Here is a 15,607-nt window from a genome sequence, read left to right as displayed (position 1 = left end):
AGGTATTAATATTAGTATGTCTGTTTAGTGAGGGGTCAGGGAGTACTGAGGGGGGGGAGATTATATAGAGACTCATAAAACTTCCTGAATTGGTCAGCTATTTCATTGGCTTTAAACAATAAGCAGTCCTGAGGGGATCTAATGCTTTGAATATAACGGGAGGTTCGTCTCTGCTTAATTCTTTGAATAGCATATTTAGAGGCTTTATTTCCATGGGCGAAAACCTTCTGCTGTGCAGAGAGGTAGTACTTAGCGGACTTCTCATTAAGGAGATTTTTTAATTCAGTTCTAAGGGAGGTGAGTTCTGAAAGATGTTGGGCTAATAGAGACTGTTTGTGTGCTTTTTCCAGCCTGTGGATTTTAGATAGCAAAATGGAAAGTTTTTTCTCGGACTGTTTTTTCAGGAAAGAGCATAGGCTAATCAATCTGCCTCTTATAAAAGCTTTATGAGCATCCCAAAGTGTATGGGGGGGAGATATCCTCAGTATTATTGATTGAGAAGTATTCCACTAGGAGGGCGGAAATATGGGTAATGTGTCTTTCATTTCCCAGCAAGGATTCATTGAACCTCCAATTGGACTTTCTATTGGATCTGATGGGGGGGTGTATATCACAGAAAATGGGGGAATGGTCCGAGAGTGTTATGTCACCAATCTTTGCATGTGAGCATAGTTGTAGGTGTTCTTTTGAGATAAGGATATAGTCAATCCTACTATAGGATCTGTTAGCGGGGGAGTAGAAGGAGTAGTCTAAGCTTTGTGGGTTAAGACAACGCCATATGTCAGAGACGCCAAGCTCCAGAAGTTTAGTCTGAAGAAAGCCCAGGGCTTTTTGGGAAATGGTTGATTTTTTGGAAGTGGTGTCCAGTAGCGGATTAAAGGCTATGTTGAAGTCACCGGCTATAATTAGAATGCCCTCTCTGTGAGCTTCAATTAGTGATAAAAGAGTAGCTAGCCAGCTGATCTGTTCTGTATTGGGTGCATATACATTCACAAGTGTATATAGTGAACATCCTATCATACCTTTAAGTATCAAAAATCTGCCTTCAGGGTCTTGCACATGGGAGTTATAGAGGAAGGGTAAATTTCTATGGAAGCCAATACTGACTCCCCTAGAGGCGGCACCCCCAGCCCCACAGTGGTGCCAAGTAGGGAATTTAGAAAAGGAAAGATTTGGGTAATTGCCGTGCTTAAAGTGAGTTTCCTGTAGGAAAACTACCGAACATCTCTCTCTGTTTAGTTGAGATAGAATCTGACATCTCTTAGATGGGGACCTCAACCCCTTCACATTATAAGTTACAACTCTCAAGTCCGACATGGTTATAAGAGATGTAAAATATGAGTGAATCTAAAAATGCAGGAGGAAAGTGTGTATAATCAACTGACCAGAGTGAGGGGGGGGGTGCCACCCCGAGGTAAGCGATGACTCCAGAGAAAGGAGAGGGTGTCGCAGATCTGCAGGTGTATATCAGCAAATGGAACAAACATAGTGTTGCATTCTTGAGACCTATCTGGGGACAAAAATAGGTTAACAAAACAGAAGGAGAAACACAAACATAAACAAAAATAGCGCCAAAGTGGCACCAAACTGTGAAAGCCAGCTATGGTTAGTGGCAGGGGGGGGTATTGCATTACTCTTATTAGAGTACAACTACTACGATCCCTCATTAAGGAGAAAGATACAAGCTCCAGTTATAATCAAAATAATTCTCTAATGTTAGGAAGAGGAATATATCACTTCTAAGTAAGAATAAGGGGAAAGAATAATCAGTACTGATCTTCTTTCAACCATGTACTTAACCCTAGTGGTATATTAACTATCAGGGGAATGGCTGCATACAAGTCAGATAAGATAACTTTTTCCCGCTTGGGGATTGGGAGGGTTAACCTGATGTTGGTCAGTCATCAGTCAGTGTCAGTCTCTTGGAGGAAGATGATTGGCGATTTCTTCTTGTCTTTTGAGACCTTTGGGTGCGAGGGGTCTCCCACGGTCCGTCTGATGTCAGGGTAGGAAGCTCAGAGATATCCTGTACTAAGTCCCAGTTTTCAATTGGGAGCGTTGAGATTTGCAGGGCGTCATAGGCTCTTTCTAAATCGATGTGCGACTGAATGGAGATTCTGCGACCATTGTGAAAGAAGGATAGCCCAAACGGAAATAGCCATCTGTATATGATTTTCTTGTTTCTCAGTAGGTCGGTGAGCGGTTTCAAGGCTTTACGTTTTTTAAGCGTGGATTGGGCTAGGTCCTGGAATATGGAGATTGGGTTTTCATCCCATGCCAGTAGAGGGGTGTTCCTTGCCCCATTTAAGATTGCCTCTTTAACAGGAAAATGCAAAAATTTGCAGATTATGTCTCTGGGCGGTTCTGTGGACTGAGGCTTGGGGCGCAGAGCTCTGTGGGCTCATTCAATGAGAACTTCATGTGTGGAGTCAGGGCCTAGGAGCTTCATAGATATCTGCATCACCGTTTCAGGGATCTCTTCAGTGTTTACTGATTCTGGTATCCCTCTGAAGCGGAGGTTATTTCTCCTGCTTCTGTTCTCTTGGTCCTCTAGCTGAATATAGAGGGAGTTAAGGTGCTTCTGGTGAGCGCTTAAGTGGTCAGAGACCGCAGCCTGGTGCGAGGTAAGGGCAATATTCGCTTCTTCCAGTGCCTCCACCCGTCTGCCAATATGCTTCATATCTTCCTTAATGGAGCCGAGGTCAGACTTAAGCGGTTCCAGGGCCTCTGATAATGCTCTCTTTAGGAAGGAGCGAGAGAGTGCAAGCGTGTCCGCCTCAGGGGATTCGTCTCTCACCTTTTCAGCGGTGCATTCGGCTTGCTGCTTACTCCTCGGCGTGCGTGGTGGTTCCGGCGCCATTTTGGAGTCTCTGGCCGCATAGGACTGAGCCGCTTTCTTTATAAATTTCTCCATGCCGCCCGCTTGAGAAGTTGATCTGGGCGGTTCTGGAGTGTCAGCAGGTCTAGGGCCCCCGATCTTGACCATTTTGAGCTTGAATCGCTGAAGATTGGAGCTTCTGAGGGAATCGTTGTCAGGAGAGCTTCACTTCACACAGCCATCCGGCTCCGGCGTTAGCTCCGCCCCCCCAATATCGCCAATTCTTGAATATTCTAGATTATTTTTTTCCCATCAGTAACTTCCCTTCTTGCTTGTGGGCCAATGAGAAGGCTACAATATCTTTGTCTGAGCTTAGCAAGATCCCTAGCAACTAATAGGAAAATTGCATAACCCTTACTATATAAGAACCTCCCCAGCAGCCATTTTCTGTAGTTTTATGGAGCTCTGAGAGAGACAGCAGTGTCATTGCTGTGCTCTGTGCTTTACTGTTTCATTTTCATTAGATAGCTTATATAAATAATAAAGATAGTTAGTGGGAGATAGTGTAGGTTAGATCGTGATATATCACTTGTATAAATGTAAAAAGACACTGCGCTCAGCCTATTAATCCTGACCCTTATTACCCTCTGGCTCTGACTGTGTGGAACCAGTCCACTTCAGTTTCAAATATTGTTTCTGATATGTGGAATCAAAGGACCACTTTCTATAGAGTTTTGATACGTATGAATTCTTTTGCACAGAGGTTATAGCAGGTAAAACAGGCTGTTTGGAGTTCGCCCCGGCCGGTAGCGAAACTCTGCTTGTACTTACGCTCACACTCACAATGGGAGCTGGTGACGTCACCTCTTGAGCTACGGGCTGCTGTAAGCACCAAAAACCAACCAACGCGTTTCGAGCAGTACGCTGCTCTTCGTCAGGGAATCATTTGAGTGCCCTCAGTAGCTTCCTTTTATTCTACCCGCTCACGATGTTAATTAACTCATGCTTCAGAAATTCTATAAATTTTAAATAAATTCTCAAATTTTTAATTGAAACCAAATAACTTGATTTCTGCATTTAAACCCTTCGGGACCAATGTGTCCATATTAAAAATCCACTGAGTTTCTTTTTTCAACATGTTTTTTAATATAGTCTCCTCCCCGTATATCCATTTTGACTATTTTCATCCTGAAAAAAGAAGATCCCTCGAATTTCCCATTATGCTTTTCTCTAAAATGTCTCAAAAGAGGGTGCCCATCAGATTTTTTGTTTATGTTATATACATGTTCACTCACTCCTTTTTTTAATTGTCTCTTTGTACGTCCGATATACTATTTTTTGCATGGACACTTTATTGCATAAATGACTCCTTTGGTGCTGCATGTTATATAATCCCTAATTTTATGTTCGTAAGTACCGTCCCCATTTGTTATTTGATTCAATTTAATAGTATTTTTCTGCGATTTTTTTACACACCATGCATTTTATAGACAACGTCATTTATATTTGGGACGGGGCGAAATTGGTTTAAAAAAGTTTTAACTGAAATTAATAAAAAATAATTTTATCTAGATTTTACTCGTGTATATAGTTCTAGAGAAATTAACTTTTTAGATTTAACCATTTATGTAAGGGGGGAAAGAATACAGTATGTACTAAAACGTATGAGAAACCGACTGACTCCAATAGTTACATTTCAAGGAGTAGCTGTCATTTACCCCGTTGGCTGGACAATATACCCAGGAGTCAATTTTTACGAATTAGGAGGAACCTTACAGAGATGACAGAGTATGATAGAAAAGCAGAAAAACTACAAAATAAATTTGAGTCAAAGGGATATAATGTGAATAAGCTTTTAGAACAGAAAGATGAAATCAAATCAATTGAGAATGAACAACTTTTAAAAAATACGATGGTAGAAAAAACGCCACAAATGAAACAGGAAAAAAAAGTTGAAAAAAATCCCACCTATCATCATCCCGTATAACGCACAAACAATTTTTTTTAGGAATATTGTAAAGCAACACTGGGATATTCTAAAAGAAGACAAGGTAATAGGAAATTTATTCACCAAGTACCTAGTGTTTGTATACAAAAAAGCAAGAAAGCAGCCAATATCGGGAATATAGCTGCACCTATGAAAAAATGTGCCGCCATAATGAATAACAAAAAAGAAAATGACAAGCATCTGTTAAAAGGATTTTTTTCCATGCAAAAAATGCATGGTGTGTAAAAAAAAAAAAATAAAAAAAAAAATCGCTGAAAAATACTATTAAATTGAATCAAATAAGAAATGGGGACGGTGCTTGCGAATATAAAATTAGGGCTTATATAACGTGCAGCACCAAAGGAGTCATTTATGCAATAAAGTGTCCATGCGAAAAATTGTATATCAGATGTACAAAGAGACAATTATAAAAACGAGTAAGTGAACATGTATATAACATAAACAAAAAATCTGAAGGGCATCCTCTTTCTAGACATTTTAGAGAAAAGCATAACGGGAAATTCGAGGGATCTTCTTTTTTTGGGATAGAAATAGTCAAAATGGATATACAGGGAGGAGACTATATTAAAAAACATGTCGAAAAAAGAAACTCAATGGATTTTTTATATGGACACATTGGTCCCGAAGGGTTTAAATACAGAAATCGAGTTATTTGGCTTTGATAAAAAATTATCAAATTTATTTAAAATTATTGAATTTCTGAAGCATGAGTTAATTAACATCGTGAGCGGGTAGAATAAAAGGAAGCTACTGAGGGCACTCGAATGATTCCCTGATGAAGAGCAGCGTACTGCTCGAAACGCGTTGGTGGTTTTTTGTGCTTAAAGCAGCCCGTAGCTCAAGAGGTGACGTCACCAGCTCCCATTGCGAGTGTGAGCGTAAGTACAAGCGGAGTTTCGCTTCCGGCCGGGGCGAACTCCAAACAGCCTGTTTTACCTGCTATAACCTCTGTGCAGAAGAATTCGTACGTATCGAAACTCTGGAGAAAGTGGTCCCTTGATTCCACATATCAGAAACAAAGTAATCTTGATATTTGAAACTGAAGTGGACAGCTTCCACACAGTCAGAGCCAGAGGGTAATAAGGGTCAGGATTAATAAATTATTTTTACATTTATACAAATGATTTGTCTAACCTTTGATAACAGTTATTGCGGAGCTGTTTAAATACTGCTGCTTACTTTGTGTAATTAGCGCCAGTGGTGTATTCTTTATAGTCTATGTTTAGATTGCGATATAGTGTAGCTGATAGGATCCAGTGCAGGGTGTTAGGTAGTGTGACAATACTTAGTGCTAAAATATGAAGTTCCATGTATTGCACAAAAATATGCTCAGCATTAATTGCCGATTTGCGCAATCGCGAATATATTGGAGCACTCTATCTGCATATAAAGCTATTGTAATGTTCTGCCATGCCAACCATTTTCTCCAGTCTCAGGAAACTTCTAGCTGCTTGAAAAATTTAGCAACAGTGATGCACACCTGTAATTCGAGGGATGTCCTTATGCTGTCCACAATCCACGGTAACAGCACCACCCCAGTCTCTGTGCGAGGTACCGCGGCAACGGTCCTCAAGCCCGATTGTATCGTCGACTACAATCGGTATATGGGAGGAGTTGATCTCTCTGATCAAGTCCTCACGCCATATAACGCCTTGCGCAAAACCCAGGCATGGTACAAAAAAGTTGCGGTCTACTTGGTACAGGTTGCCATGTACAACTCTTTTGTACTATTCCGAAGCGCTGGCAGCAGATGGACATTCCTCCAATTCTATGAGGCAGTCCTCAAGGACCTGATCTTTTTGGACCGGGAAAGAGCAGGCCGGAGTACCTCGGGAACTGGAGGCGCCCGAATCGTCCCTGGCCAACACTTTCCAGGTGTGGTCCCCCATACTGGAAAGAAGGGACGAACCCAAAAAAAGTGCAGAGTGTGTCACAAGAGGGGGATACGGAAGGACACCACTACTCAATGTGACACGTGCCCCGATCATCCGGGCCTCTGCATTATCGATTGCTTCAGGGAGTATCACACTTCCATGGAGTACTAAATTTTTATAATCCCCAACAGTCCACTAGAGAAGATAAAACACTATGGCTCTCAGCCTTTGGAGACACGAAAACAATTTTTCTTTCCCCAAAAAATATTAGTTTTAGTGCAGGCATCCTCAAACTGCGGCCTTCCAGATGTTGTAAAACTATAACTCCCAGCATGCCCAGACAACCTACAGCCATCAGCAGGGCATGGTGGGAATTGTAGTTTTACAACATCTGGAGGGCCGCAGTTTTAGGATGCCTGCTTAGTGTCTCCAAAGTCTGAGAGCCATACATATTGGGCATCGTCGCATGCGTAAAAGTCGTCGCTATAAAAATAACTTTTGACCAAACGCCTCGGATGAACGGTGTTAAAAATATAAAATAAAAACTGTGCCAAAACACCCATTTTTGGGCAAAATTTCAATTTGAATCCATTTTGCCGGTAATAAAGCAAGGGTTAACAGCCAAACAAAACTAAATATTTATTGCCCCAATTCTGTAGTTTGCATAAACACCCCATATGTGGTCGTAAATGGCTATATAGCCGCACGGCAGGGCATAGAACGAAGGGAACTCCATACGGTTTCTGGAAGGCAGATTTTGATGGACAGTTTTTTTTTTTTTACACCATGTCCCATTAGAAGCCCCCCCTGATGTAGCCTAGACTAGAAACTCCAAAAAAGTGACCCCATCTAAGAAACTACACCCCTCAATGTATTCAAAAGTTACTTTACAAACTATGTTAACCCTTTAGGTGTTCCACAAAACTAAATAGCGAATGTAGAAACAATTTTAGAACTTAATTTTTTTGTTACATTGCCTCAAAAGAGTAATATAGAGCAACCAAAAATCAAATTTACCCCAAAAATAGTCCCAAAACAACAACCACCTTATCCCGTAGTTTCCTAGATGGGGTCACTTTTATGGAGTTTCTACTCTAGGGGTGCATCAGGGGGCTTGAAAGGGTACATGGTGTAAATAAACCAGTCCAGCAAAATCTGCCTTCCAAAAACCGTATGATGTTCCCCTCCTTCTATGTCCTGCCGTTTAGCCAAATAGTAATTTACGACCACATATGGGGTGTTTCTGCAAACTACAGAATCAGGGCAACCCATTTTGAGTTTTGTTTGGCTGTTAACCCATTTTTTCCAGTAATAAAGTAAGGGTTAAAATGGAAAATCTGCCATTAACTCTTGTGGAACACCTAAAGGGTTAACAAAGTTTGTAAACCCAGTTTTGAATACCTTGAGGGGTGTAGTTTCTAGAATGGGGTAATTTTTGGGAGGTTTCTATTATCTAAGCCTCACAATATGACTTCAAACCTGAACTGGTACATAAAAAGTGGGATTTTGAAGATTTCTGAAAAATTTAAAAATTTGCTTCTAAACTTCTAAGCCTTGTAACATCTCCAAAAAATAAAATATCATTCCCAAAATGCTACAAACATGAAGTAGACATATGGGGAATGTAAAGTCATCACAATTTTTGGGGGTATTACTATGTATTACAGAAGTAGAGAAACTGAAACTTTGAAATTTACTAATTTTTCAAGATTTTTGGTAAAAATTGTATTTTTTTATGCAAAAAAATTTACTTTTTTGACCCAATTTTAGCAGTGTCATGAAGTACAATATGTGACGAAAAAAACAATCTCAGAACGGCCTGGGTAAGTCAAAGCGTTTTAAAGGTATGAGCACTTAAAGTGACACTGGTCAGATTTGAAAAAAATGGCCTTGTCCTCAAGGTGAAAATGAGCCTGGTCCTTAAGGGGTTAATTAAGCTGTGTGTGTGTGTGTGTGTGTATATATATATATATATATATATATATATATACACACACATGATTACCGCAGCAATACCCAAGGTGTGGCACAATCTGCCTATCACAGGACGCCAGCGACACACGTCCTTCCTTTTGCGCCACCGACATCCTGTTCCTCTCCGGCGGCTGCAGGAGGCGCTTTCCCTGCAGAGCGGGCAGCCGCTCGGCGTCTCCGCTGCCATGGCAACAGAGGGCGTCCTCTGTTGCCAGGATACCTGCGTGGGTTGAGTGCCGAGCCGGACACTCGGCACTCAGTTATCAGTCCTGGGACAGGTCATGTGGCGCTGGCCACATCACATGACCTTAGCCCTTCAGTATATAAGCAGGCAACCTGCTGGCCACAGGTTGCCTGTGATATTGTTTATATAGGCTCTTATAGTTATTTGACCTCGCTCCTGCTTCTCCCTTGTACTCTGACGCGACCTCCAGGTTTTAACTCTGGCTTGTTATTGGTATTGTCTTTGCATCTCCCTCGTAGTTTGATGTGACCTCTCGTTGTGACCTTTGCTTGTTTGTTGACCCTTCTAGACTGCTGTACGCTCCTGTCACCGCACGCCGCCTGCTGTTTGTCTCTGCTTTCCTCTGTCCCTCCCGCACTTACTCAAGTTAGGGATCACCGCCCAGTTGCGCTCCGTCGCCTAGGACAGGTAAGTGCAAGTAGGCAGGGACAGGGGCGTAGGTGGCAGACTAGTGGGTGCAAGCGTTCCCTCTCTCCTTCCGGGGCGGCGTGACACTACCAGTGTGTATTAAGGTGAAATTGAGCATCAAGCTTCAATCATCCGTTTACGTATATTCATTTTCCACATGGATGGAATTAAACAAAAATTCTGGATTGTTAAATTTAAATGCCAATACACATGCCAGCACACAAAGGTATCTGTGAATGATGTAGGCCTAAATCAGTTTCCCTTTATAAGTGTGTTCACAAACACTTTTCCAAATCAAATTTTTTATTATTTTTTATTAGAGACTGATTATATTCAAACTAGCAGCTTATATACTTGATGACTACACCAAAACACAGGGTGGCACACAAAACTATCTCGGAGTCATAATGAATTTAGGCCCAAATCCGTTTCCCAATATTCACATGTTTGTAATAATTTTATATATATTTTTTTAGATTGTTGATTATACTCAAACTGGCAGCATATATACATGTTTAATATACCAGGACACAGGGTAGTGTACAATATCATCTGAGAGGGCCAAAAATGTACGGGCTAGAGGAATGTCAATACAGACATTTTCTCACTGTCTCAATCGTCAGTTTGCTTGTATTCAGTTTCCACACGGTTGAAATTTTAGATTTTTTTCTTGTTCGGCGGTTGTTTTCCGGCGAACTTTACTTGTTCGCTGTTCGCCGAACATATTGCGATATTCGTGCCTGCCATATTCTTTTACATTGTGAAGAACTTTGACCCATGACACATCCATCAGGTGGTACAGGACAGCCAATTGAGACGTTTCAGAACATGGACACACCCCCTACCTTATAAATAAACCTTATCTGGCTGCCATTTTACATTCAGTCTTTTGTCAGTGTAGGGAGAGCTTGCTGTGTGGAGCAGGGACAGGCTGTTAGTGACACCAAACGCTAGCTAATAGGGCCACAAAAGTCCTTTTAAGAACTGATATAGGCGTGATATCGATAGGTGTGACATACTGAGGGGTGTAATATACTTATAATATACTTTCTAACATAGAAAGTGTATTATAGTGCAATTGTATTGCGCAGCAGTTGTGTGCGGTTCTGCTGCAATACTGCAGCCACACAGAGTGCCAAACGCTATTGAAACAAATAATTTCTACTGGTGTGATATACCAGTTGCCCCCCCCAAAAAACTGATTGAGGCAGGGGGGTTATATACCAATATTATACTTTCTATATAGTGCATTTAGGTAGTGCAGCATTTGTTTGCGGTTTTAATGCGTTACCGCATCTACACAGAGTGAAAAACACAATTTGAAGAAATAATTTCTACTGGTGTGATTAACCAGTTTCCCCCCAAAAAAACTGATTGAAGCAGGGGTGTTATATACCAATAATATACTTTCTATATAGTGCATTTAGGTAGTGCAGCATTTGTTTGCGGTTTTGCTGCCTTACCACTGTCAGGTAATGCCGATTGCCTAATTTTTGGGGCTTGTACTGGCCGACAGTTACATTTTTATCCTATGACTGCCTAATGTACCTCCAGCCACAGAATCCAAAGTTCTTTTCTGTTAGGTGAATGCTATTGCCTAATTTTTGGAGCCTGTACTGGCCAACAGTTACGTATTTATCCTGTGACCGCCTAATGTACCTTCAGCCACAGAATCCAAAGTTTTTTTTGCTGTCAGGTGAATGCCTATTGCCTAATTTTTGGGGCCTGTACTAACCGACAGTTACATTTTTATCCTGTGACTGCCTAATGCACCTTCAGCCACAGAATCCAAAGTATCTGGATGACCATAACTGTATCCCTTTTCCTGCCCACGCCATCCTTTTTTAGACCTGGCATAAGCAGGAAAAATATGCAGATTGCGGTGCTAAGGACCTTTGCGACACAATTTGTGTCAGAAATACTTCTAACATAGATGTATTTCTATATAATAAATGATCGCCTAATTGTATTATTATTCGGGGGTAGGGCAATATCTTTATATTATATAGATTCTAGTGTATTATACTGTGCCCTGTATTTTCCAGCAGAAAATGATCCTTGGGAAACACAGTGCGATAAATAGTCGATAAATAGCGAATATTTATCGCGACTATTGCAACTACGCTAATTTGCGAATATTTCGAATATAGTGCTATATATTCGATATATCGAATATTCGTCATTTTTTAACATCTGAAAACATGATTCTTCCCTGATTCTTTCTTGTGGGTCAATGAGTTATTGGCCCACAAGCAACTTAAGCAGGAAGGAATCATGTTTTCATATGGAAAAAAAATGACGAATATTCAAAAAAACTAATTTATAGCAATATAGCAAATATATTCATTATTTAGACTCCCTGAGATCATGAAAACTCAGATCCGATGGTATATTCTAACCCACAGGCAGAGGGAGGAGTATGCCAAAGTGGAATAACAGTACACATTGAAAAAAAAAAAGAGGAATATTCGAAATAACGAATATATTCGCTATATTGCTATAACTTCATTTTTTTATAAAATTCATCATGTTCTAAAACAAGAATATATAGCAATATAGCAAATATTCATAAAATACACATATAGACTGCAATTTAGGTAATATAGTGCTATAAACTTTTTTTCATAGTCGGAAAAATTTTTCTCTAAAAAAAAAAGGTTATAGCATTATATTAGCTAAATTGCGGTCTATATGTGTATTTTAAAAATATTAACTATACTGCTATGTATTCATATTTTAGAATATTTTTCATATTCTAAAACAAGAATATATAGCAATATGGTTAATATTCGCTAAATACAAATATAGAGCAATTTAGCTAATATAGTGCTATAATCTTTTTTTATAGTCTTATTTTTTTTCTCTTCTGAACTTCAGATTTGGAAAAAATGTACACAATTAAAAAAAAATTATAGCACTATATTAGCTTAGTTAAATTGCTCTGTTTGTATTTTCTCGAATATTCGCTATATTGCTATATATTCTTGTTTTAGAATATGACAAATATTCTTAAAACAAATATATAGCACTATATTTACTGCTATATATTATTCAAATATGGGACCTGCCGCTTATCACTAGTCAGTACATGGCAGCCTCCCCTCTCCGCCACGCTGCTCCGATGTGTACTGGTGCTTATTCTGACTCTAGGTCTGGGTTCACATCCTATTTTTGCCATCCATTTAATGCATAACAAAAATGTATGCGTTAACAGATGCCTCAGACTGATGCCGCACAGTGGCGTCCTTTCACCCTACACTTCCATGGTAGAAAAAAAAATGCATTTTTATAATAAACTCTGCAGGATACAAAAACGTGGAGTGCTGCACATTTGCGTACATCCAACGGATAGGAAATAAAACATTTCTAGACTCCAGCAGGGCACATTTTTGAGAGTTTCCCTTCAAGGCCTCATGCACATGACCGTGAGGTTTTTTGCGGTCTGCAAAAAACGGAAGGCGCCTGTGTTGCCTTCCGCAATTTGCGGAACGGAAGGGGCACCGGCAATATAAACGCCTATTCTTGTCTGCAAATCGCGGACAAGAATAGGACATGTTATATTTTTTTTGCGGGGCCGCGGAACGGAGCCACGGATGCGGACAGCACACGGAGTGCTGTCCGCATCTTTTGCAGCTCCATTGAAATTAATGGGTCCTCATCCGAGCCGCCAAAACGGCGGCTTGGATGCGGACCCAAACAACGGCCGTGTGCATGAGGCCTTAGACACATAAAAATGGCCCTGATTAAAATAAATATTTTTTGTGGGAATTTTTGCCAATGATCCCCCTCTAGTATATCACTGTCAATGTTGTGTTGTCACGGCTGGCGGTGGGGGAAACCCCCAGCCGTGCGGTGCCAGGAGATGGTAGGGTTACCCCTTGGCCGGGACCACAGAGTTAGGGAGCAGGTCACCTCCTATTGCGTCCCTAACGCTGACCCTGTCTCCTATCTGTATGAGCCGACCTTGGTGGTAGGAGGACTCATACGCCGGAACCTTAAAGTCCCTACGAGCCCTCAAGTCGGCCCTGTACTAGGGGACAGAGTGAGACGACCTGCTCCTCCTAGGAACGGGGGAGCAGGAGTCTCAACGGCCAAGCAACACAGGGGAATACAATAACAGAATTATGGCAGTGACAGGCAAATGGGACCAACACATCACTCACCTGCCACAGACAACAAACCCTGGATCCCATGTGCAGGTGCTGCGGTTCAGACACCAACGAACACAGCACACACCAGACATCCCACAGGAACCCAGGACCACAAGCTGCACTAACATAAAACCCCACACACACCTAAATAACACCATGAAACATAGAAATTCCCGACAGAGGTTTTATGACCAGAAGGATGGTCCCCACTGGTAGATGGTGGAAACAGGAGGCTGCTCCAGCCAGCATGGCTGAGAGCAACCTACTGAACCAAGCCAGGAACTGAGGCTTTATAGGCCAAGTGGCCCCACCCACCAGTCAGACACACCCAGTGACTCACAGACACACTGGGAAGGGAATTAACCCTTCCAACACCACAGAAGGGAAAGGAAGACAGCAACTAAAAGGAACAGTGTCCACACACAACAAACACACTGTGCCCACCAATAAAAGGCACACCTAAAGGAGAGGTTGCCAGGTGCAACCGCATGCCTACCGCAGCAAGCTGCCTAACACCGCTCAGGCAGCGCTGCTGCCACATATCCAATGTTGCCAGCGGCAACCACACCTAGACCGCAGGCAACTGCATGCGGTCACAAGAAGTCACGACCATGACCAAAGGTCGTGACATGTGTGACTAGTTGTGTACTTCTAGTAAGTGCTTGCTAGCTGCAAATATGAGCTGAAGATTTTTCAGGTCCGCCTGTCATTAAAGTGAACAGGGCCCGCCGCGATGTTCGTCCATCACTAATCTTCTGTAAGGCTTCTGCTGCCTCCATCATACTGCTGCCTTTCTGCCAACAGGTACCATATGGCTTCTGCATCCGCCGCTGCCTCAGCAGCTGATGATCCTTGCTGTTAATCCTCTATTACCACTACCATTAACACAAACTATCTATTGCCACTAGATATACTCTATCTATAGTATAGTATAGAGTATATACTATATATACTCTGTCCTCCTACTTGACCTGTCATCTGCCTTCAACACTGTCGACCACTCCCTTCTGTTGCAAACTCTCTCATCTCTTGGCATCACTGTCCTGGCCCTCTCCTGGATCACATCATACCTGACAGACCAGACGTTTAGCGTCTCCCACTCTCGCACCACCTCCTCGTCTCATTCCCTCTCTGTTGGTGTCCCGCAAGGCTCTGTCCTAGGACCCCTGCTCTTCTCTATCTACATTTTTGGCCTGGGACAGCTCATAGAGTTCCATGGCTTTCAGTATGACTCCTATGCTGACGACACAAATCTACCTCCCTGGTCCAGACATCACCATCTTACTATCAAGAATCCCACAATGTCTATCTTCTATATCATTCTTCTTCGCCTCTCGCTTTCTAAAACTTAACATGGATAAGACAGAATTCATAATCTTTCCCCCATCTTGTTCAAATCCCCCAGCAGACCTATCTATCACAATCAATGGCTGAACACTCTCCCCGGTCAACAAAGTCCGCTGCCTTGGAGTGACCTTGTATTCTGCCCTTTCCTTCCGACCGCACATTCAAGCCCTTTCCACTACCTGCCGCTTCCAACTCAAAAACATCTCCCACATCCGTGTTTTCCTTAACTTTGAATCTGCAAAAATGCTTGTACATGCCCTCATCATCTCCCACCTAGACTACTGCAACATTCTCCTCTGTGGCCTTCCATCTAGCACTCTCGCACACCTCAAATCTATCCTCAACTCTGCTGCCTGACTAATCCACCTCTCACCGTATTACTCCTCTGCCTCTCCCTTCTGCCAATCCCTTTACTGGCTCCCCATTGCCCAACAAATTCACTTCAAAGTACTAACAAATACATACAAAGCGTTCCATAACCTGTCCCCTCCCTACATCTCTGAGCTACTTTCCCGATACATCTCCACATGCACTCTCCGATCCTCACAAGACCTCCTTCTATCCTCTCCTCTTATCGCCTCTTCCCACATTCGATTCCAAGATTTCTCCCGTGCATCCCCCATACTCTGGAACTCGCTACCCCAACATATCAGACTCTCACCCACAGTGGAATCCTTCAAAGGAAACCTGAAAACCCACCTCCAGACAAGCCTACAACCAGTGACCCTGCTGCCTCTATACTGCCATGACCAACTTCACCCGCACCAACTGTGTCCTTCTCCC

Source organism: Bufo gargarizans, chromosome 3 (assembly GCF_014858855.1).
Source record: "Bufo gargarizans isolate SCDJY-AF-19 chromosome 3, ASM1485885v1, whole genome shotgun sequence".
In the NCBI taxonomy this organism is placed as follows: Eukaryota; Metazoa; Chordata; class Amphibia; order Anura; family Bufonidae; genus Bufo; species Bufo gargarizans.
The sequence above is the reverse complement of the archived record's forward strand: the minus strand, read 5'-3'. Positions refer to the sequence as shown.